Below are 24,125 nucleotides of genomic sequence, written 5' to 3'. Positions count from 1 at the left end.
AACGCTGATTAGTGTGTTAAATACAACACGTAAATATAAGACAGAACTGAAAGAAGAAACGCTAATTGGTATGAACTCTAGCAATAAAAATGAATTTCAACTTAACGAGATAACATAACTGTTTTAGGAAGACAAAGAACACCGGATCGTTACGAACTAGCAAAATATTATCCGCATTCGGCCGCGAAACGGTCTGTCTCAACGTTCAGACCAGTCATACTGGCTTACCGTTGCTGACCTACCATGAAAGTGTGCAAATTTAGCAACGCGTGAAGATTCATAACGAAATTCAGTTAAAAATCATTCTGTGCCACACTTAAGTCAATTCCATTATTGACAGAAGCGGAAAAAGTAGGCAGTAACATGTATGAAATTCTACAAGAGTGTCATATTGACATGCACAGGGCGCCAGTACAGAATAAAGGTAGCGATAAAACGTATTGGGGGCGCGAGAATTTCTTAAAATTGCTTTACTGATATTCTACCTGCCTCCATCGAGATTAGAACCGAAAACAAACCAGACCTTCCTTTCACTACGCTAGCAGACAACGCAGGCAAACAGCCCTCTATTATTACCCCAGACATGAATAAGCCGACAATTTCGGAATGAAAATGGTAAAATGATCTGCAGCTTCTGTTGCATAGAGCTTTCTGGGCTCAAAAACATGAATTTTCTTTATTTATGTCACCGCTTATGTGACAATCGTTCGGGATGTTTATCGAAATAGCAAAATACTGTTATTAGAGAGTAAATTTAGTAGGATTTTTCTGCACCACCCCAGGAAATAAACGGCTACACAGCTGCCAAACGTATTCTACACTGTTTCCAATTCTCCACTAGACTCGCCACAGCCGGAAAACGTTCATTAGCCTAAGTGTTTCTTAAGCTAGCTAGCAATGGGAATGTTCGCACTTCTAAACCGCGGTAGCATTAATACTGGGATGTGAATTACCACGTGTATAGGCAAATGGATTCTATTTGCATTCCTGTAAACTTGATTTGGATCGAAAGAGTAGCTACGATTAATATGCTGATGTATCGACTACAAGTAGAAAATTTCGAATAAAGAGTAGGAGGTGTTATTTATGCGGCCCTCATCTTCAGTAGCTGTCGTAGCTGTTTTCGTTGTTAGGATTTCGTCACATAAACCGGTAAAAACGGAACCCTACAAGTCTCACTTTCTTGACCGTCTATCGGTCTACCCAACCTTTAAAACCCGTTTACCTTCTGAACGGGTGGACATAATAAGCGGAAATGTATTGCACTTCTTGCGGTAACCGGTCCCTTGGTGGTGTACAAAGTGAGCTTCTATGTCAACGCAATCTAAAGATACGGCCGTTTATGTAAAGAAAATTCACGCGAAAGGTCAAAAAATGGCTTCAAGAAATATGCGACCAAACTGCTTATGTCGTCAGCCCCTAGACCTAGAACTACTGATACCTAGCTAGTCTGAGGACATCACAGACATCTATGCCCGAGGTAGGATTCCAGCCTGCGACTGAAGCAGCCGTGCGGTTCTTGACTGAAGCGCCTGGAACCGCTCGGCGACAGCACCCGGCGGAACCCTATTCACCTCATGTATAATGATAATATACTGTCTAGTGAGGGTAAACTGTATTCGCCAGCAACTCAGATCGTTTGATCACGGAACTTTACGAAGCTACATTCAAACTTTGTTCGAAGTCGTCTGCAATATCCATTTATAAACCCCCTAGGAACGTCGTATGCGATATCCACTTCTGAAGACGCTGGCAGACATTGCAGTACCATAACAAGTAGGTAAGAATTTATTGTTATTGGTCCATGCATCACACTTTATTTCAATATCAATTTAACGCGCCTAGGTGTTCGTATATGGCTGAAACTAATGAACAAAAAGTAAATAAACAGCAAACAACTTCGATGTTCAACTCAAATGAAAGTCACATGTCGCAATTACAACATAATTTCGTTGTTACATCTACATGACTACAACAACAAGATTTCTTTGCAATCCAGACTTACGTGCCTGACAATTAGTGGGACGGTAGAGAAATAGTCCGAACTTTCTAACAGTGTGCGGGAAAAAGGACCACTTAAATCTTTTCTTGCAATCCTTGAATTACATTATTACTATGGTTTCTTCCTGTGCAAGTTCCCGAGGAAATCATGTTTTGGCATTCAGAACAGACGTTGGTGATTGAAATTTCGTGAAAATATCTCGCAGCAACGAAAAACGCTTTTGTTTTCAATTATGTTACCCCAACTCGATTATCAAATCTGGGACCCTCTCTCCCCTATTTCGTGACATTACAAATCGTGCTACCGTTCCTTGGACGTTTTTGCGTGCACAGTCAATCATGTCTGTCATGGATATTATAGCAGTGGACGGACAAATGTAGTGTAGGCAGTGTTTGCGTTTCATTGGCCGCACACCAAGAATACGCAACAGGCCAACTGAAGTCATTCGTTTGCCTTCCCCACAAAAGTATGTTTTCGACCGTTCCAGTTTGAGTTTTACTGGGTACTGAGATGAACTGACAGTGCTTCGACTTGTGTTTTCTCATGTAACCGAAAGTTAATTATTGTTATTGGACGCAGCTTTCGTGTTTAATATATTCCTCATTCAACAGAGTACACTGCTCCTACACCACATATAACTGTTTCAAAGTATCATATTGTTACTGATGTTACCATGTTGCAGTGGTCATCTTAACTTGCCGTTTTGAAACAAAGGAAAATATTATAGCGAAATGTAGCAACTAAGCAGCGGAGTATCCACATAAACAAACATTTCCGATTTAAGTAGTTGCAGTAGGTCTACTACACAGTAACGTAAATTAGGAGCAAAGTCCATTAGTAGATAGTTATCAGGAAAATCAGCCCTCATAATGCAAAGTGCCACTACAAGAAAGAAAGTTTCCAAACATGTCAATGAGTAGTCGAGGAAAGTGGACGCATTCTGTCTACTGAATCCCAACGCACGCCACTTACGAGGGGACACTCGAAGTGTCATACCCCGATCTTGCTGAAACTTCGCTCAGTGAAAGAGGGGACAAAATAAGGGAACACGTGTCTCGGCTTATCTGCTTACACTCTACCGCTTCTGAGAAAACGACGACGCCGGCCGGAGTGGCCAAGCGGTTAAAGCCGCTGCAGTCTGGAACCGCACGACCGCAGGTTCGAATCCTGCCTCGGGCATGGATGTGTGTGATGTCCTTAGGTTAGTTAGATTTAAGTAGTTCTAAGTTCTAGGGGACTTATGACCACAGCAGTTGAGTCCCATAGTGCTCAGAGCCATTTGAACCATTTTTTTTTGAGAAAACGACGGTCAAAGTTTTCAATGCGCTGTTGCTATAGTGTAGATACCTCTTAGCGGGTAAGGATTCAACTGAAGCGGTGGCTCTGCGGCTACCATAGCGACTTCGGAACTTTGCGCTGCGAGTTCGAAACTCGGTCCCCCCCCCCCCCCCCTCACACTCTGAATTATCTACGAATGTTTATTCCAATTTATGTTGAAACCCTGTTGTCGTTATTCGTCAGTTAATTTACTGTGTAAAGAAATAAGTTAAAAAGGGAACACATAGTGCGTAGTGGGACGATTACTCTGTTGTAGAAATAATTCAGAAGCCAAGATCGCTTAAATACTGTTCTGGATAACCGGTTTCAACACACTAAAGGTGCCATCATCGGATCTGAATGTAGATTAACATTTATAAACCATTTGGATATAACGATACATGAGGCAGACCAGATGATTTTAGATCAGCTTGTCTCATTCGTTTATTATTTTTTTAATTCATTAATTACACATAGAGTTAATTGGCGAATAATGACAACATTGTTTCAACATAAATTAGAAAAAAACATTCGTAGATAATTCTGATAGAGAGGCAGGAAAAAATAATAATAAAAAAAATCAATATGGTCTCGAACACGGGAATCAAAGTTAAGAAGGACCGACGGTAGCCACTGAGCCACCGCTTCAATTGCGTTCTCGGCTGCAGAAGGTATCTACACTATAGCAAGTGCGCGTTGATAACTTCGACTGTCGTTTTCTCGGAAACGGTCGAGTGTCTGCACGTAAGTCGAAACACATGTTCGCTTATTTTGTCCTCTCCTTCACTGAGCAAAGTTTCCGGACAATCAGCCTATGACACCTGGCGACTTCCCCTCGGTAGTCGAGTCGCTTCTTACGCCTGGCGAGAATTATGTATGCCTCAGAGTAAACTGCGCCACTTGGAAACACGGCGAGCGAGGATAAACACGTTTTCCTTCTTATAAGGCAACCTTCTACAGCTAAAATTCACGAAGTGTTCTTCAGGTTGCCTCATATATTTCAGAAATGTTTCTTGCTTTAGGCCTGCCGCATATGCAAAACGTAAACATTTCATTTCATGTAATATTTATCAGGATAAGACATGGCAAGAGTGGACCAGTCCCTTCTGAGAAAAATTACAGATTCTAAGTTGCTCCACTATGTAATGACACGGGTACGGGCTTGCGACCTCTCGTTTATGCCATCGATTTCCGTGTTACACATACTTGGCCACTGCGTTGTGGCTGCCGTCGTGGAGGAGGCAGTCTGTTTCCTACTAGCGCTGTTTCCGCAGCAGATATTAACCGCGACGAATCATTCAGCCAACGCTAAATGGCCCATCTTGCTGAGGAAGACAAGGGCGCTATAATAGCACTACATACAGAGGGATCTTCAAATGGCTATATAGCAAGAACTATGGGTCTTCCCAAGTCGACGGTAGCCAGATGGATCAGACGAAAGGAAGAGAGTGGTAACCTGAATGGGAGGCCTCATGGCCGTCGCCGCAAAACAACAGCAGCTCACGATCAGCAGATACGCCGTTTCAGTGAGAACCACCCATTTGTCAACGCACGACAAATTCAGCAGACTTTGGGTCTCAATGTTAGCAGTAAGACCGTCACTCGTCGTTTAAGGGACGGTGGACTGAGAGCAAGAAGCGCTGCTTTGAAAGAGACATTGACTGTGTCCCACAGAGAAGCTCGCCTTGCTTTTGCTTCTGAAAATGTCGACAAACCTCTCCAGTTTTGGAGGCGAGTGATTTTCACGTACGAAAAAGTTTTCTCTACGGCATCAACCAGAAAAGTACTTGTTTACCGGCCTAAAGGTGCTAGGTATAATCGAAAATATATTACTGTTGCCGAAGGGGTGGCAGGGAGTCGGTAACGGCATGGGCATGGATATCGGCCGAAGGGTGTGGGCTCCTGTGGGAAGTGGAAGGAAGATTCGATGCGCGCAATTACATATCAATTCTGGAGAACGTGATGTTGACTTTTGTGACAGCAAGATTTGGCGATGATCAGATCATGTTCCAACAAGATCACTTGCCTATTCATACGGCACGTGTGGTTAAGAGGTGGTTCGACGACCATAGTAATATTACTGTATTGGAATGGCCACCTAAAGGAGCTGACATGAATCCCATTGAGAATATTTGCGCAGAAATGGTCAGAGTAATATGAGAAAAGGGGCAGTCACCGTCGACTCGCCGACAGCTTTCTGATGTCATTCATGACGCTTGGAATGAGTTACTTGAATCTCCTAGTTGTGTGGCTCGAGTTGTGGGCTCAATGCCCAACAGACTTCGAGCTGTTGTGGAAGCCGAAGGAGGCTATACGCGATACTAAGCAGCATCAGCGGAGGTGTTTTTTTTTTTCAGCCCTTCGCCAATCAGCTGCAACAGCTGTTTCAAGTTTTTTCTTTATTTACAGACGTATATTTTATATAATTTCAAGGAAACGCAGTAAGTGGAATGTGGACAATCAAATTAATTCACAACAAGATACGTAATATTTAATTTGACAAGAGAAGAAATACACACCTTATATATTCATGCAGTCTCTAAAAAATACATGACACACACGTATATGCAAGAAGGGTACAAAAAAATTCAGCACAAATGAAAAATATTGAGGAGAAGCTCGCCGATGAAGGCGTAAATGGAGACCAAAGGTTGGGCTAGAAGGAGAGGTAAGGAGGCCCGAAAAAGCAGAGAAAAATCAAATACCCAATAGACTTTGAGTCGTTGTCGCAGCAGAGAGTGGTTGGTATAGGCGATTCGGAGCAACAGTAGAAGAATAGTTTTATTTACTGATTTTTGAGGCTTTATTTTGTGACGGCTAAACAGTGCTGCATCATGAGACCCACTATTTGTCCACATGTGGCTTAAACATCAGAGGTGTAAAAAATTTTGAGAGATGCCGAAGTTCTCTGGAAGAGTAACGTGTTTTAGACAAGAAGATGATTTTTAGTTCATTTCATTTTAACCATTCACACTATGCTTTGACATTCTAATCTTTGATTTCATTTTATTATCATGTATCTTTTCTTCAGTGAAAGTCAACGGTAGTAAGTTTCAAGATATGAAGAATAACTGGAAGTTTTTAATTTGTGGAATAGGGTATTATTTTTCTGAAGTTTATCGTCAATCCTAGGACTGAAACCGATACTCTGTTTTACGTAAAGAATATAACCTTCTAAATTTATTTAGCAGCGCAGAATATTAAATCATAGTTTATAGATCACGAACCTAATCCAACTGCCTTTAATTTTATTCTCACGGATGACATTGAGACAGTAAATAACAAGAGAAATAACAAAACTCTCAGAATCAATATAGAGAATTCAAGTGTTCAGTGGATTCAAAAGTTTGCTATAATAGCGAATAATTGCTTTTACTGACTCCTTCATGCCTACCTTTTCTGTCAGACAATGTTTGAAACTAGGACTAGCAAGGTAAACAATTTTTCCACAAATTGTCAAATTGGAAGTCGGAGAGCCAGTTACATAAATTACGATGACAACAAACGTTTTTCAAGTAAGCTGATCACAGGAGGCATCCAACTCATTTATTGTGTGTTACATGCACAGTATGTAAATTGGCAACGCCACTAACACACAATACCACTAACAAGGGAACATCCCCATCGCACCCCCTCAGATTTAGTTATAAGTTGGCACAGTGGATAGGCCTTGAAAAACTGAACACAGATCAATCGAGAAAACAGGAAGAAGTTGTGTGGAACTATGAAAAAAATAAGCAAAATATACAAACTGAGTAGTCCATGCGCAACATACGCAACATCAAGGAGAATGTGGGCTCAGGAGCGTTGTGTTCCCGTGGTAAGCGTGAGCAGCTGCGGAACGAGAGGTCCTTGGTTCAAGTCTTCCCTCGAGGGAAAATTTGAATTTTTTCTTTTCAGACAATTATTATCTGTCCGTCCGATGCGAGGTAACTGCGCCGTAGTATGATGATGCTACACCGGAACAAACATCGAAACACATGACGTCAGTCGACTTCAGCGCACGGAAGAGAGAGTATTCCTGCTAACGAGGCTCCATGGCTGGCAGTTGATTGTTCGCTACTTTGGAAGAGAGTGCATTAAATACGTGAGATGCATTCCGTGGGCAATATGAATCTAGAAAATAGAGCTCGCGACTTCAATAACAATGTCAACGAATATTTTCCGAACTGTAAGGCATCGGAAAGTTCCTTAAGGGATCGAACGATTGTCGAACATTTGTATGATTATCAACAAATGTAGGAAATAAACACTACGTGTGGTGATGATTGTCTGAAAATAAAAAATGAAACGACTCACTCGATGGAAGACTTGAACCAAGGACCTTTGACTCCGCAGCTGCTCACGCTAACCACGCGACCACGGCGCTCCCGAACTCACACTTTCCCTGCGCATGGACTACTCAGTTAGTATATTTTGCTTATTTTTTTCATAGTTCCACACAACTTCTTCCTGTTTTCTCGATTGATCTGTGTTCAGTTTTTCAAGGCCTATCCACTGCGCCAACTTATAAGTAAATCTGAGGAGGGTCCGATAGGGAGGATCCCTTGTTAGCTATGAAACAACTGTAGCAAAACGGAGCATCCTCGTTATCCATGTGATGGATAAGACGACTAATTCGCAACATAAATTGATGCTTACATTGACATTTATGTTGGAACGTGCTTCCTGGACCAAATAACATACATCTCCTACGTCTTCAATACGAATCATGAAGCAAATGTAATTTAAAGGACATAAAAATATCTAGTGATTTTACTAACATAATTATGAACCACCCACGAACATAAATCGATGATCACATAGTTGTCAAAAGTATTCTACAGTATTGCCATTGTCCATTAGACTAGCAGCAGGAAGAAAACGTTCGCTCAGCGTGGTGAAATATCTTGCACTGACGAAGCTAGCGCTTCGAAGACGGCACAGCATCGTCTGCCACCATTTCATGGGAAACGAAATATCTCAAGTGTACAGTCTTAGACATAAAAACTGACAGCCGGCCGGCCACCACATAGACTAAATTAGAGTCTATTCACTTAACGTGGGCAATAAAACTGACCGGCCAACTGCACAATTTGGCAACACTGTAAGATGCGGAAGTGTTAGGAGGAAGTGTTGTCTACTTCCGAGATGTTCTCGGATTGTGTGAGCCCATGGTCTAGTGCTAGCCGGCACGGTAGCTCAGCGTGTTCGGTCGGAGAGCCGGTTGGCCTCTGTAATAAAAAAACTGAGTGGAAGGATACACCACCGAACTTGAACAGGATGTCCTGCGGCGTCCGCAACGACCAAACACAACGATCAATGCTTAACACAAAAAAAGTGGTAATCGTCATGCATTCTAAGCTTATGGTCGCCTGTTCGCGTCCAACTACTTTTTTTTTTTTTTACCACATTTCGGTCTAAAGTTATGAGTCTGATTGAGCATCGATGATAATTCGCTTAACATTCTACCCACCAGCAATAACAAGTATTCCAGAAACAACTCCCCACGACAGCTCGTGGCTGCGCCGCGATCAGAACAGCTTACGTTCGAGCGTTTCCTCGCGCTGCAGCGGCTACCGGCCACCGGCCAGACGCCACCCGCCGCCTGAAATCCGGCGCCGCCCACGTGAACGCCGCGCCACGCTGTCAGTGTATGTATCAACTGTGTTTGGAGCGAGTGCTTTTGGTAAAAATACGCCAGAAAAAGATATTCGTGTTTCAACAAAGATCGTTCTGGCATGAATGATTTTCCACATTAAGGAAGTCTCGACTACTGATATATGTGATAGATTACCATTTAACCATCATGCGACATTTGCATTCAACAGGCAAAGTTTAGAAGTCTGGTGTAGGAGTACTGCATGCTCTAATTCGAAACAACAAAAATCAACGGAGTGACTATTATTGAACGTCATCAGGTCACTCATCGAGCATTCCTATGCAGTACTGTTACTGGTGACGTGTTATGATGCCTTTATCGTTAACTTCCTAAGAAGAAATGAAAGGCTGAGCCCCACCAAAAGACGTAAACTCGAGGAAAGAGTAGTGTGAACATAATATTTTACATCTGATAAATCAAAAGGGTGTTTTGGGCTACGAATTCTACCCCCCAGGGTGTGTGCAACACAGATGGAATTTGTTGCCAACAATCAGACACCTTTCGGTCGCAGTGTAAGAAAATCGAGCAACAAAACTACATCACCTGTGCTACTGCATGATAACGCACTATGTTGATCTGAGAAACAAAACTATCCAGGAGATTGATAGGAAAGTCGTCTCTCAGGCACTTGTATCGATAGGGAAGTCCTCTCTCAAGCACTTGTCCCTCTCGTCATATATTTGAAAAATTTTACCTTTCCCGCTCTTGATCGATCAACCGTGAAGGCAATTCATTTCTAGACGAAAATACTCTTAAAACTACTCTGGTTTAATGACATCGTTAGAACCAGTAGGTTTCTACAGGCGTACAATTTGTAAACAACTTTAGCATTGTCAGATCGTTTTAGATATCGTGAAAGAAAATTCTGCTGCTGATTAATTTCTCTTTGATAATTACTGTTGCGTTTAGTAAACTAATGGAAAATGCAATTAAAATATTCACTGTAGTAATACAAATTAAATTCAGCTTACTACAGAAACATCACAACGGTAGTCTATCTTAATAAAGCATTAAGTGTCTGTGAGACGATTGAGCCTACTTTAACACGAATTAGTAGGATATTACCGACTTTTGACTTCGAAAAGATCTGTATTTATTTCATTTCCTCTACCATTCGTAAGTATTATGAAAATGTGACATTTCAAAGATAAAATTATGTATTCACAACAATATCTCGGCAGAGAACAAAAGTGGCATTATGAATTTGGCAGTACCGTAAGGTTTTCGCTCTGACACTAAGAGTTACTGAAAGTAGCGAGACGAATTTTGCTCGAGCGTTGTCTTACGATTCCCTTCTTGAGTTTTTATCAGCCTGCTTGTAGCTGCGCTACAAAAGAATTAAAAATCTGGCTTTCAGCGAGTCTCGAAAAGCGAACGAAAGCAGCTTGCGCCTGTTAGCTAAGCATGTTACCTGGGAACTGGTTTTTTCCTAAAGTGGGAAGACGTCCTTTTGTGGTTGAATTGTTGGGAAATGTCAGTCAGACGTGTTCCGTTGGTCTAAGCGTTTCGGTGTGTTGAATTTGTACCAAAGATTTTTCTACAAGTTTTTTCTGTCCCAAAAGAGCTGAAGTCTCCCATTAGTATTTTCACGTCATCCTGGTGAATTTTGCTCATAGTATTTTCGAGTGTGTTCCAGAATTTTTCGACATTTTCGGTGTTTTTCTTATTCTCGATGTTGGTGGGGACACGTGCATTGGTGAGTGTATATTTTTTACTGGGGCTCTGAATGAGCATAGTCATGAGTCGCTTGCTGATGGGCCGGCCGCGGTGGCCGAGCGGTTCTAGGCGCTTCAGTTCGGAACCGCTTCGGAACCGCGCGACTGCTACGGTCGAAGGTTCGAATCAAAAAAAATGGTTCAAATGGTTCAAATGGCTCTGAGCACTATGGGACTCAACTGCTGTGGTCATAAGTCCCCTAGAACTTAGAACTACTTAAACCTAACTAACCTAAGGACAGCACACAACACCCAGCCATCACGAGGCAGAGAAAATCCCTGACCCCGCCGGGAATCGAACCCGGGAACCCGGGCGTGGGAAGCGAGAACGCTACCGCACGACCACGAGATGCGGGCAAGGTTCGAATCCAGCCTCGGGCATGGATGTATGTGATGTCCTTAGGTTAGTTAGGTTTAAGTAGTTCTAAGTTCTAGGGGACTGATGACATCCGCTGTTAAGTCCCATAGTGCTCAGACCCATTTGAACTTTTGGTTGTTGATGGGTGTGATTTGTCTGACAGAGTTGATGATAGATCTGTGTTCGAGAAATGCAATGCCGAAGATTGGTACGCCTTTCGCTACCTTTTGTTGTATTTTCCTCTTGAAGATGCAATGGTTTCCCTAATGCAAAGGTTTCATTGTCAGTTAGTCGTGGTTCTTGAGGAGCAAGGATGAGAATTTTTTGTCGGTGGATTTCTTTTGTGAGATTATTTAGTTTTCGTGTTTGGATCAATGTATCGATGTTTACTTTTAAATGCATGTTTCTTGCTTGTAGGGAAATTTACCTGTCGACAGCCGGGTTGTGTACCACCTGGGGTAAAGTTGACTTTGCTTGCATAGTTCATGTTTGCTTGTGTTTCATTGGTTTGGCTTGGGTGATACCAGGACCGGACAGGACCAGAGGGTGTTGAAGCCTTTGAAAGCAAATATTTTCAGCCAAGCTCATTGAGTTAACAGACGGTGACCAGAGTAGCAGTAATTTTCCCTCAGACGTGTCTGGATTTTGGGTTCAACGGATTTATTAGCCGTTCAGGATTGTGTTAGTATTTGGTTCACCCATAGTATTTGATTTCCTCGGTACCACCCTATGGGGGAGGGTTTCCCCTATTCGCCACACGCGATTTTTATTATTATTATTATTATTGTCATTATGTCATCAGCAAATCCGATATGGTGTATCTACCCACCATTGAAATAGATGTGTATTGTTAGATTCAGTATTTCCATCACGTAAATGTGGGTTATAATTACGTTACATTGCTGCTAGTAGACATATTTCTCACTTTTTCTTAGACAGTTACTACCTGTTATTCCATCATAGGAATTTATGTGCGCAGCATTGTTGCAATACAAACGTTCAAATTATCCGATTTAGTTTCGATACCAGATAGTTCTAATCGGATTCAGCCAGGCAGTCTTAATGTGGATATCCGACTACGACTCTCATCATGTGATAGACTGGGTAAATCACATTCTTAATAGGACTGTTGAATATAGATCACTTATCTATGACAGGGCCTGAATTCTTAAACACTGTGAAAAATAATAATCCAATGTGCTTATTACAAATACGTAATTTAAATATAAAGATATGAACTAACGAGTTGGCATTTTATTTACAGGAGCAGAGCGCCATCCATCATAGCAGAGCAGTGCGAGATTGGTTTCAGGGCCAAGAGAGGATAAAGCTGTTGCCGTTTGTTCCACGACCACCAAACATCAACCAGATAGAGAATATGTGGGCAGAGGTAACAAGGCCATTGCCACGTGGATCTATAAAAGCAAGCGACCTTTGGACAAATATAGAAAACATATGTTGGGACGTAAACCATCACGCTAAACTGTCGACGACTTAATGAAATCAATTCCCCTACGCCTTCGAGAAATCTTACGTAATGATCGTGGATGGGTTGGTTACTAAAAGTATAAAAAATGTTCAAATGTGTGTGAAATCTTATGGGACTCAACTGCTAAGGTCGTCAAAAATGGTTCAAATGGCTCTGAGCACTATGGGACTTAACATCTGTGGTCATCAGTCCCCTAGAACTTAGAACTACTTAAACCTAACTAACCTAAGGACATCACACACATCCATGCCCGAGGCAGGTTTCGAACCTGCGACAGTAGCAGTCGCGCGGTTCCGGACTGAGCGCCTAGAACCGCGAGACCACGCGGCCGGCTAAGGTCATCAGTACCTAAGCTTACACACTACTTAACCTAAATTATCCTAAGGACAAACACACACACTTATGCCCGAGGGAGGACTCGAACCTCCGCCGGGATCAGCCACGCAGCCCATGACTGCAGCGCCCCAGACCGCTCGGCTAAACAAGCGCGGCTACTAAAAGTATACTCGTCCACAAAACCCATGTGGACAATTATCTGATAATCGGTCAACCTTTGCTTTGTCGCAGCTCTTTAGCATACAAGTCCATTTACTTTCAGGCTCCTCCTTACAATTCTTGCAATGCAAGGTAATTGAGAAAACTCATCCACTCGACGCCAACTGAGGAACTGACTGGTGCATGTGTTGTTCAACACACAGTAGTTGTCACCCTCACTGGATTCAATGACTGTGTGTGTGTGTGTGTGTGTGTGTGTGTGTGTGTGTGTGTGTGTGTGTGTGTGTGTGTTTTCGTGTTCATGCACAATCTGAATCAATACTATTAACATTAGAGAGACAACCAACAATAAATAATTCATCAAATATGACTGTAAAGTATTTTAATACCACGGGAAGTTAGAAACTGAATTTTCACCCAACCCACGTCCTGCATATTACGTTAAGTAAGATGGATTAACTCAATCGTATCGTTAGCAGAGACAGTGCGCTCTTGTTGTCGAGGCTCGCGACAAGCGCAGCGATCAGCAGTGCCCAATGCCGCCGCGATTTGTTTATGTTGGCTGAGCGTGGACACTGCAGCAGACGCTTCGCCATAAACAGAAAGAAATCACCTTGGCTCTGACCGCAGTGAGCGGATATCACTGCCTGCGTGTTCTTATAGTAACCAACGTGAGACTCTACTCACAGGTGCCATGGAGCAATTGCAACGGGTATCATGTCATTAGTCATCAGAATATTAACCAGTGATGAAATGTCCACTCTATTTGAATCCCAAGAAAATAGGAACCTTCTCACAAAGGAACGTGAGGTGATATCAAAATTTATCCAACATACAAAAATTAACTGCAGGGCTTTCATGTATGCAGTAGTAGCACACAAGGAAATATTGTGTCTTGGAAGCGTATATTTCATTTCCTCTTCTCATATTGTCGCCCTTGTTTTAGTATGAAGTGGGAAAATAAACACGAAAAACTTGTTCCTGGGAAGCATATAAGTCATTTCCTCTTTTCATATCATAACTTTTGTTTTAGTATGAGGTAAAAAAATAAACAGTTTAGGGTTCTGAAACATAATATGACACCAGATTCTTATCGTAGGCGCTATCGGAAACGCAAAAAGCAGGGAGCTGTCCATTCTTTTGTCCAAAAGTCTGTTTCCTTTCATGCATTACTCACGCTAGGAGATCCTTATTTAAGGACTTGTGGGCATCAAGTTCTTCAGCAGAACAAGGCTTATGTTATTGTGCTAATTACGGCATGGAAAAAATGCCACAAAGACGAGTTCCCCTGGAGCACATGTCTGTATTCAGCAATGACCGCCAGCTGCCACAACACTTCACAGAATCCTTGCGACAGGCAACACAACTGTGCGTGGACTTCAGACTTCATTCAGTAAGACGTCAGGAGATGGATGGAAACGTCAAATTAATGTTTCTTTCCGAGTCGTATTCAATCCAGAATGAGGTGTTATTAAGGTAGTTGAACGTTCTAGCAATTACACTTCTATAATTCCCATATGAGTATTCCGATAGACAAAAGAACCCGTTAGTGCGAAACCATCTGGAACTGCATTAACATCAAACTGCAAGAACTTGAGACAATACGGGGACTCTTCTCTTCGCTAGGTGACCTATTACTGACATTTAGGATTCTCTCCGTCCTAGGCTAATGGAAATGGAACTTTAAAGGCGCTTTCCGCTATTCTTGACAAACATGAGAATCTTGTACTCTCTGCGAGTTACAACTGCGTGATGAAAATGGTTCAGGTTGTCAGTAGATGTGGTGGTGTTATGCTGTCAAACTGCTTACAGCAACGTTAATGGTGGCGCACATAATTTAGCTGACTACCTACTTAAGTAAAGATAGTGTTTTGGCGTCGTCGCTTGTCTTCATTTGGCCTCAGCTTGAGTAATCCGATTTAACGAACATAGTACTACATTCGCGGGTGGCTAATGATACAGTATGACTACAGAGATCATCGTGCGGGTGTTAAATTAATTCTGCAATGACTTGCTTAAAAAATATTACCCTCAGAGTACCTGTGTAATGAGTCATTCCAGCTGCATAGCTATGTTGCACTTGGTTTAGTGATCAGTTCGCTGCAATCCTGCTTCTACTGTTTGTAAATACTTGTATACTTCAAAAATTGTTCAAATGGCTCTGAGCGCTATGGGGCTTAACGTCTGAGGTGGTCAGTCCGCTAGAACTTAGAACTACTTAAACCTAACTAACCTACGGGCATCAGACGCATCCATGTCCGAGACTGGAGACGAACCTGAGACCGTAGCTCTCGCGCGGTTCCAGACTGTAGCGCCTAGAACCGCTCGGCCACCATGGCCGGAATACTTGTATACTGACCATTCGTCCACAGGAGTGCCGTTTCGAAGAGTATTTATTTTGGCTCTTCACTTGGGGCCCAGTGTTAGACTACGATGCACCACATCAGATTACTGTAACCCTTCGACCATCACACTGACGATGAAACACAGATATTGCATCCGGTTTCAATACAAAATTCGCAATGACGACATATATTGAGCAGAGTACCTTTTCGGGGATTCTGTTTTTTGGCTCTTCCCTGGGGGCTCAGTGTGTGACTTCGATCCACCACAGCAGGTTTACTGTTACCCTTCGACCATCACATTGACGATGAAACACAGAAATTGCATCGCGATTCAATACAAAATTCCCAATGCCGATTTCTGTCCACAGGAGTACGGTTTAGAAGAGTATGTACTTTGGCTGTTGCCTAGGGGCTGAGTGTTAGACAACGATGCACCACAGCAGGTTTACTGTAACCCTTCGACCATCGCATTGACGATGAAACACAGATATTGCATCCCGATTCAATACAAAATTCGCAATTCCGATTTCTGTCCACAGGAGTACGGTTTAGAAGAGTATATATTTTGGCTCTTCCCCGGGGGCTGAGTGTTGGACTCTGATGCACCACAGCAGGTTTACTGTAACCGTTCGACCATCACATTGACGATGAAACACAGAAATTGCATCCGGTGTCAATACAAAATTCGCAATGCCGATTTATATTGACGAGAGTAACGTTTCGGGGAGTCTGTTTTTTGGCTCTTCCCTGGGGGCTCAGTGTGAGACTCCGATGCACGACAGCAGGTTTACTGTTACCCTTCCACCATCACATTGACGATGAAACACAGAAATTGCATCCGGTTTCAATACAAAATTCGCAATGCCGATTTATATTGACGAGAGTAACTTTTCGAGGAGTCTGTTTTTTGGCTCTTCCCTGGGGGCTCTGTGTGAGACTCCGATGCACCACTGGAGGTTTACTGTTATCCTTCGACCATCACATTGACGATGAAACACAGAAATTGCATCCGGATCAATACAAAATTCACAATGCCGACTTCTGTCCACAGGAGTAGCGTTCGAAGAGAATATGCTTTGCCTCTTCCCTGGGGGCCCAGTGTTAGACTCCGATGCACCACAGCAGGTTTACTGTTATCCTTCGACCATCACATTGACGATGAAAACCAGATATTGCATCCGGTTGCAATTCAAAGTTCGCAATGACGATATATATTGACGAGAGTAACGTTTCGGAGAGTCTGTTGTTTGGCTCTTCCCTGGGGGCTCAGTGTTAGACTCCGATGCACTTGGCAGGTTTAATGTTACCCTTCGACCATCACATTGACGATGAAACACAGAAATTGCATCCGGTTTCAATACAAAATTCGCAATGCCGATTTATATTGACGAGAGTAACGTTTCGGGGAGTATGTTTTTTGGCTCTCCCCTCTGGGCTCAGTTTGAGACTCCGATGCACCACATCAGGATTACTGTTACCCTTCACCATCACATTGACGATGAAACACAGAAATTGCATCCGGTTTCAATACAAAATTCGCAATGCCGATTTATATTGACGAGAGTAACGTTTCGTGGAGTCTGGATTATAGCTCTTCCCTGTGGGCTCAGTGTTAGACTCCGATGCACCGTAGCAGGTTTACTGTTACCCTTCGACAATCACATTGACAATGAAACACAGAAATTGCATCCGGTTTCAACACAAAATTCACAATGCGGATTAATATTGACGAGAGTAACGTTTTGGGGAGTATGTTTTTTGGCTCTCCCCTGGGGGCTCAGTGTGAGACTCAGATGCACCACAGCAGGTTTACTGTTACCCTTCGACCATCACATTGACGATGGAACACAGATATTGCATCCGGTTTCAATACAAAATTCGCAACGCCGATTTATATTGACGAGAGTAACGTTTCGGGGAGTATGTTTTTTGGCTCTCCCCTCTGGGCTCAGTTTGAGACTCCGATGCACCACATCAGGATTACTGTTACCCTTCACCATCACATTGACGATGAAACACAGATATTGCATCCGGATCAATACAAAATTCGCAATGCCGATTTATATTGACGAGAGTAACGTTTCGTGGTGTCTGTTTTTGGCTCTTGCCTCGGGGCTCAGTGTGAGACTCCGATGCTCCACAGCAGGTTTTTCTGTTACCCTTCGACCATCACATTGACGATGAAATTCAGAAATTGTATCCGGTTTCAATACAAAATTCGCAATGAAGATTTATATTGACGAGAGTAACGTTTCGTGGAGTCTGTTTTTTGGCTCTTCCCAGAGGGCTCAGTGTGAGACTCCGATGCACCACAGCAGGTTTACTGTTACCCTTCGACCATCACATTGTCGATGAAACACAGAAATTCCATACGGATCAATACAAAATTCACAATGCCGATTTCTGTCCACAGGAGTAACGTTTCTTAGAGAATGTACTTTTGCTTTTCCCTGGGGGCCCAGTGTTAGACTCCGATGCACCACAGCAGGTTTACTGTTACCCTTCGACCATCACATTGACGATGAAACACAGAAATTGCATCCGTTTTCAATACAAAATTCGCAATGCCGATTTATATTGACGAGAGTAACGTTTCGGGGAGTCTGTTTTTTGGCTCTCCACTGGGGGCTCAGTGTGAGACTCCGATGCACCACAGCTGCTATCCTTCGCCCTCACATTGACGATGCAACACAGATATTGCATCTGGTTTCAATACAAAATTCGCAATGCCGATTTACAGGATGTTTCAAAAATGACTGGTATATTTGAAACGGCAATAAAAACTAAACGAGCAGCGATAGAAATACACCGTTTGTTGCAATATGCTTGAGACAACAGTACATTTTCAGGCAGACAAACTTTCGAAATTACAGTAGTTACAATATTCAACAACAGATGGCGCTGCGGTGTGGGAAACTCTATAGTACGATATTTTCCACATATCCACCTTGCGTAGCAATAATATGGCGTAGTCTCTGAATGAAATTACCCGAAACCTTTGACAACGTGTCTGGCGGAATGGCTTCACATGCAGATGAGATGTACTGCTTCAGCTGTTCAATTGTTTCTGGATTCTGGTGGTACACCTGGTCTTTCAAGTGTCCCCACAGAGAGAAGTCACAGGGGTCCATGTCTGGCGAATAGGGAGGCCAATCCACGCCACCTCCTGTATGTTTCGGATAGCCCAGAGCAATCTCACGATCATCGAGATATTCATTCAGGAAATTAAAGACGTCTGCCGTGCGATGTGGCCGGGCACCGTCTTGCATAAACCACGAGGTGTTCGCAGTGTCGTCTAAGGCAGTTTGTACCGCCACAAATTCACGAAGAATGTGCAGATAGCGTGATGCAGTAATCGTTTCGGATCTGAAAAATGGGCCAATGATTCCTTTGGAAGAAATGGCGGCCCAGACCAGTACTTTTTGAGGATGTAGAGACGATGGGACTGCACATTGGGGTTTTCGGTTCCCCATATGCGCCAGTTCTGTTTATTGACGAAGCGGTCCAGGTAAAAATATGCTTTGTCAGTAAACCAAATGCTGCCCACATGAATATCGCCGTCATCAATCCTGTGCACTATATCGTTATCGAATGTCTCTCGTGCAGCAATGGTAGTTGCGCTGACGGGTTGCCGCATTTGAATTTTGTATGGATAGAGGTGTAAACTCTGGCGCATGAGACGATACGTGGACGTTGGCGTCATTTGGACCGCAGCTGCAACACGGCGAACAGAAACCCGAGGCCGCTGTTGGATCACCTGCTGCACTAGCTGCGCGTTGCCCTCTGTGGTTGCTGTACGCGGTCGCCCTACCTTCCAGCACGTTCATCCGTCACCTTCCAAGTCCGTTGAAATTTTTTAAACAGATCCTTTATTGTATCGCTTTTCGGTCCTTTGGTTACATTAAACCTCCGTTGAAAACTTCGTCTTGTTGCAACAACATCGTGTGCTAGGCGGTGGAATTCCAACACCGGAAAAATCCTCTGTTCTAAGGAATAAACCATGTTGTCTACAGCACACTTGCACGTTGTGAACAGCACACGCTTACAGCAGAAAGACGACGTACAGAATGGTGCACCCACAGACTGCGTTGTCTTCTATATCTTTCACATCCCTTGCAGCGCCATCTGTTGTTAAAAATTGTAACTACTGTAATTTCGAAAGTTTGTCCGCCTGAAAATGTACTGTTGTCCCAAGCATATTGCAACAAACGGTGTATTTCTATCGCTGCTCCTTTAGTTTTTATTGCCGTTTCAAATATACCGGTCATTTTTGAAACACCCTGTATATTGACGAGAGTAACGTTTCGGGGAGCCTGTTTTTAGGCTCTTCCCTGGGGGCTCAGTGTGAGACTCCGATGCACCAAAGCAGGTTTAGTGTTACCCTTCGACCATCACATTGACGATGAAACACAGAAATTGCATCCGGTTTCAATACAAAATTCGCAATGCCGATTTATATTCACGACAGTAACGTATCGTAGAGTCTGTTCTATGGCTCTTCCCTGGGGGCTCAGTGTTAGACTCCGATGCACCACAGCAGGTTTACTGTTACCCTTCGACCATAACATTGACGATGAAACACAGAAATTGCATCCGGGTCAATACAAAATTCACAATGCCGATTTCTGTCCATAGGAGTACCGTTTCGAAGAGTATGTACTTTGGCTCTTCCCTGGGGGCCCAGTGTTAGTCTCCGACGCACCACAGCAGGTTTACTGTTACCCTTCGACCATCACATTGACGATGAAACACAGAAATTGCATCCGGTTTCAATACAAAATTCGCAATGCCGATTTATATTCACGACAGTAACGTATCGTAGAGTCTGTTCTATGGCTCTTCCCTGGGGGCTCAGTGTTAGACTCCGATGCACCACAGCACGTTTACTGTTACCCTTCGCCCTCACATTGACGATGAAACACAGAAATTGCATCTGGTTTCAATACAAAATTCGCAATGCCGATATCTGTCTACAGGAGTACCGTTTGGAAGAGTAACACTGGGCCCCAGGGAGGGGCCAAAGTACATAGATTCCGATGCACCACAGCAGGTTTACTGTTACCCTTCGACCATCACATTGACGGTGGAACACAGCAATTGCATCCGGTATCAATACAAAATTCGCAATGCCGATTTATATTGACGAGAGTAACGTTTCGGGGAGTCTGTTTTTTGACTCTTCCCTGAGGGCTCAGTGTGAGACTCCGATGCACCACAGCAGGTTTACTGTTACCCATCGACCATCACATTGACGAAGAAACACAGTTGTTGCATCCGGTTTCATTACGAAATTCGCAATGCCGATATCTGTCCACTGGAGTATCGTTTGGAAGAGTGTGTAATGTGGCCCTTCCATGGGGGCCCAGTGTTAGATTCCGATGCACCACAGCAGGTTTACAGTTACCCTTCGACCATCACATTGACGATGAAACACAGAAATTGCATCCGGATCAATACAAAATTCACAATGCCGATTTCTGTCCATAGGAGTACCGTTTCGAAGAGTATGTACTTTGGCTCTTCCCTGGGGGCCCAGTGTTAGACTCCGATGCATCACAGCAGGTTTACTGTTACCCTTCGACAATGACATTGATGATGAAACACAGAAATTGCATCCGGTTTCAATAGAAAATTCGCAATGCCGATTTACAGGTTGTTTCAAAAATGATTAGTTTTTATTGCCGTTTCAAATATACCAAACGAGCAGCGATAGAAATACACCGTTTGTTGCAATATGCTTGAGACAACAGTACATTTTCAGGCAGACAAACTTTCGAAATTACAGTAGTTACAATTTTCAACTACATATGGAGCTTATAAAATAAATAAAATATAAATATTGTTTAAATATTAATTATTCTATCTGTATGATGGTGATTGTAATTGTAATTGATATTTGCTTATCTGGAACGTGGACGTTTAATTATTCAGTATCAGACGCTTGACAATGGCTTTTTCGTAAAGGCAATGTTACTCGTAGTTGACCGTGAAATAAAACTGAAATAATCGGACTTCGTAATTAAATCGTTTCCAAAGACTGCTGCGGTAGGTGCGGACTCATAATCTAAATCTCAATATTACAATAATTTGCCAGCCAAGCCAAAACGTCGTACAGAGGTGATTGTCTATTTTATAAATATAAAAAAGTTACACAGTTAGTTAAATCAGATATATTCAATGAATAAGCCTACAGTTCATAATCCTACTTACTTTTATAAATATAAATTCTTTACAGAATCGAGTGCCTAGTCTGGTTGCAACTCGCAGTATCCTTCTATAACATGAAATATGGCGGTGTGCCAGACAATAAAATAAAATACGTGCTTCTCGCACCACTTCTACCAGAGCTCTTTCTTTTCTTAATCAAACATAAGAGTAACGTAATTGTGCTTTTGTTTTATCAGCGACACAGCGCTGCAGTTGTGTGCCATAGGCTTTATTTATTTGTCACTGATTATTTATTTAATTAATATTTCGAGTTTCCGAGGAAGCTCACGCTCGGCATGCAAATGTGCCTTTATATTGCCCCCTGAATTGCGAGGCGAAAGGACACACCTGCAGGCGGGCAATTCACCTAAAGGCACAAGAAAATCTAAGTTATCTACAACTATTTAGATGACCTACATTATACACATTATACACAGTATATACAAAATTTGAATGACGCGGGTGCGCCGTAAAAGTTCTTATGTTGGCAAGCCTGCATGTTTTGCATACCACTAGTGTAAACATTGTGGCTGCTGTTTTGCCGCGCGAAGCGCTGATCTTCAAGTAACATGTCAACCGAATCTAAGGCTGTTAAAAAATAATCTGAATCATCATCCGGGATATGTATGAGTTTTTCTTTAATGTTGAAAGGCAATTTGGCCTTCAACGCACGGAGTATATCACGCGTTGCGACTGGTTCGTCTAAAAAGTGTCCCATGTTCAAGTATTTTTCAAAATATCTGCGTAAGTTGCCATTTTTACTGTTAGAAGACAAATTTTAGAACCTGAAACTTTTGAGTCGCTCCTGGACGGATTGCGACCAGAATTTGTTCAGAAAAGCACGCTCAAACTCACTGTACGTGGTACATACGTCAGCTTGACTGTATGCCCAGACAGCTGCATCGCCTTGGATGTATCCGACAATATATGAAATCTTTTTCCGGTCACTCCAAGTGCGTGGAAATGCGTTACTAAAAGATTTAAGAAAAATCACCGGATGAATGGTTCGTTTTTCTGGGATAAAAATCTGAAATTGCCTGTGTTTCATTAAGCTTTCTTCTTCCTTCGCATTGTGATATGGATTTATTCCACTGTAATTACTGGTATGTTCAGCTGGCGAGTAATTACGATAATGTTGCTGTGGTTTACCATGATAATAGCTTGTGTTTGTGTTTGCACATCGTGGTATGTGTTGTAGTCGTGGTGTGTTTTGTTCTTGTGTGTTTGTCGTGTGCGGTATGTGTGTGTCATACTCGAATGTATATTGGTTCCTGAACTGTGCGTTTTGACTGATATTTTCGTTACATTCAGACTGTGGTCGATCGGTGAATTGTCTCATGGGTGCAGTGACGGATTGTACTGCGTCACTGATCAGCTGTTTGTTATTAGTAATGTATTGCGCTACGGAGTCGTGCACAATTGTTGGTAAATTTTCACGTAAGCATCTATCAAAATGTTTGTCTTTGTTCACTACCCAATCATGAAATTCTTTATTAATATTTTGAAAATGAGCTGTGGCATCAGATTGTAAGATGTCAGTCAGGTGTTGTTCAACATTGTCAAATTTATTCTGTACGTCAGTAATTCGTTTTTCAAGGTTGTCATGTACTGAAGGATATGTTTGAATTTGTTCAGTAAGAACTTCACACGTGACATTAAGGTTTTTTACTTGTGTCTGTAAAAGTGCTACGTCAGTTGTAGTCTTTTCTTGTCTCGTATTAAGCTGGGAAAATTTAGTACTGAGTTCAGTCATCTGTTTGGTCAGTGTGGCGTCTATAAGTTCCACACGTTTACATAAAGTGTCATTACCTGTCTTGAGTGCTATGAGGTCAGATTTAATTGCGTCATTTTGTATCTGTAAGGTTGCCATGTTTTCGGCGTTCTGTTTCCTTATGTATGCCATATTTTCTGCGTTTTGTTTCATTAGCATTTGTAACATGTCGGCAATGTTTACTGTTTGCAAGGTCTGTGCCCCCGTCGCGTCATTAGACGTGACGTCATGCATCAACATGGGCTCTGACTGAGACTTTGAAATTTTTGTAGTGGACGGCCTATTGCCAAAATTTCCGTCAACACTTGCGTCAATGTTTGATAAATCGTCACTACCAGTTGCTGTCGTAAAGTCATTTTCTAACATTTGTCTCTCGTCCGAGTCAGATTGCGTCTGAATAGTACGTCTTTGCTGTTCCATTTTTGCGTATTGATTTCTAGTTATTACCATGCCACACGTGATATATGTTTCAAGAAAATATTTGACACTGATTTTAAAATAAAATGCAGTTGAGCATGAATCGCTCGTAGCAACAATGGCTGTCTGTTAATTTAAAAATATAAACTGAATTTGAGATTATTGGTAATGGCTACTGTCCATGTTACTACGTATCGTACAGAAGTCGGCCATATTGTACACTCGTGTATTGGTATTGTTGCATACGTTATTGTTTAAGGAAAAGTACTGAGAATGAAATTTATCACTGAAAACTGTTATGCGCGAAAGAAACACTACAGAATCTACTGAAAAGCTAATACACTGAATTATACGTCTGGTCAAGCCTG

The sequence above is a fragment of the Schistocerca cancellata genome, unplaced genomic scaffold (genome assembly GCF_023864275.1).
Source record: "Schistocerca cancellata isolate TAMUIC-IGC-003103 unplaced genomic scaffold, iqSchCanc2.1 HiC_scaffold_1075, whole genome shotgun sequence".
Taxonomy (NCBI): domain Eukaryota; kingdom Metazoa; phylum Arthropoda; class Insecta; order Orthoptera; family Acrididae; genus Schistocerca; species Schistocerca cancellata.
The sequence above is the reverse complement of the archived record's forward strand: the minus strand, read 5'-3'. Positions refer to the sequence as shown.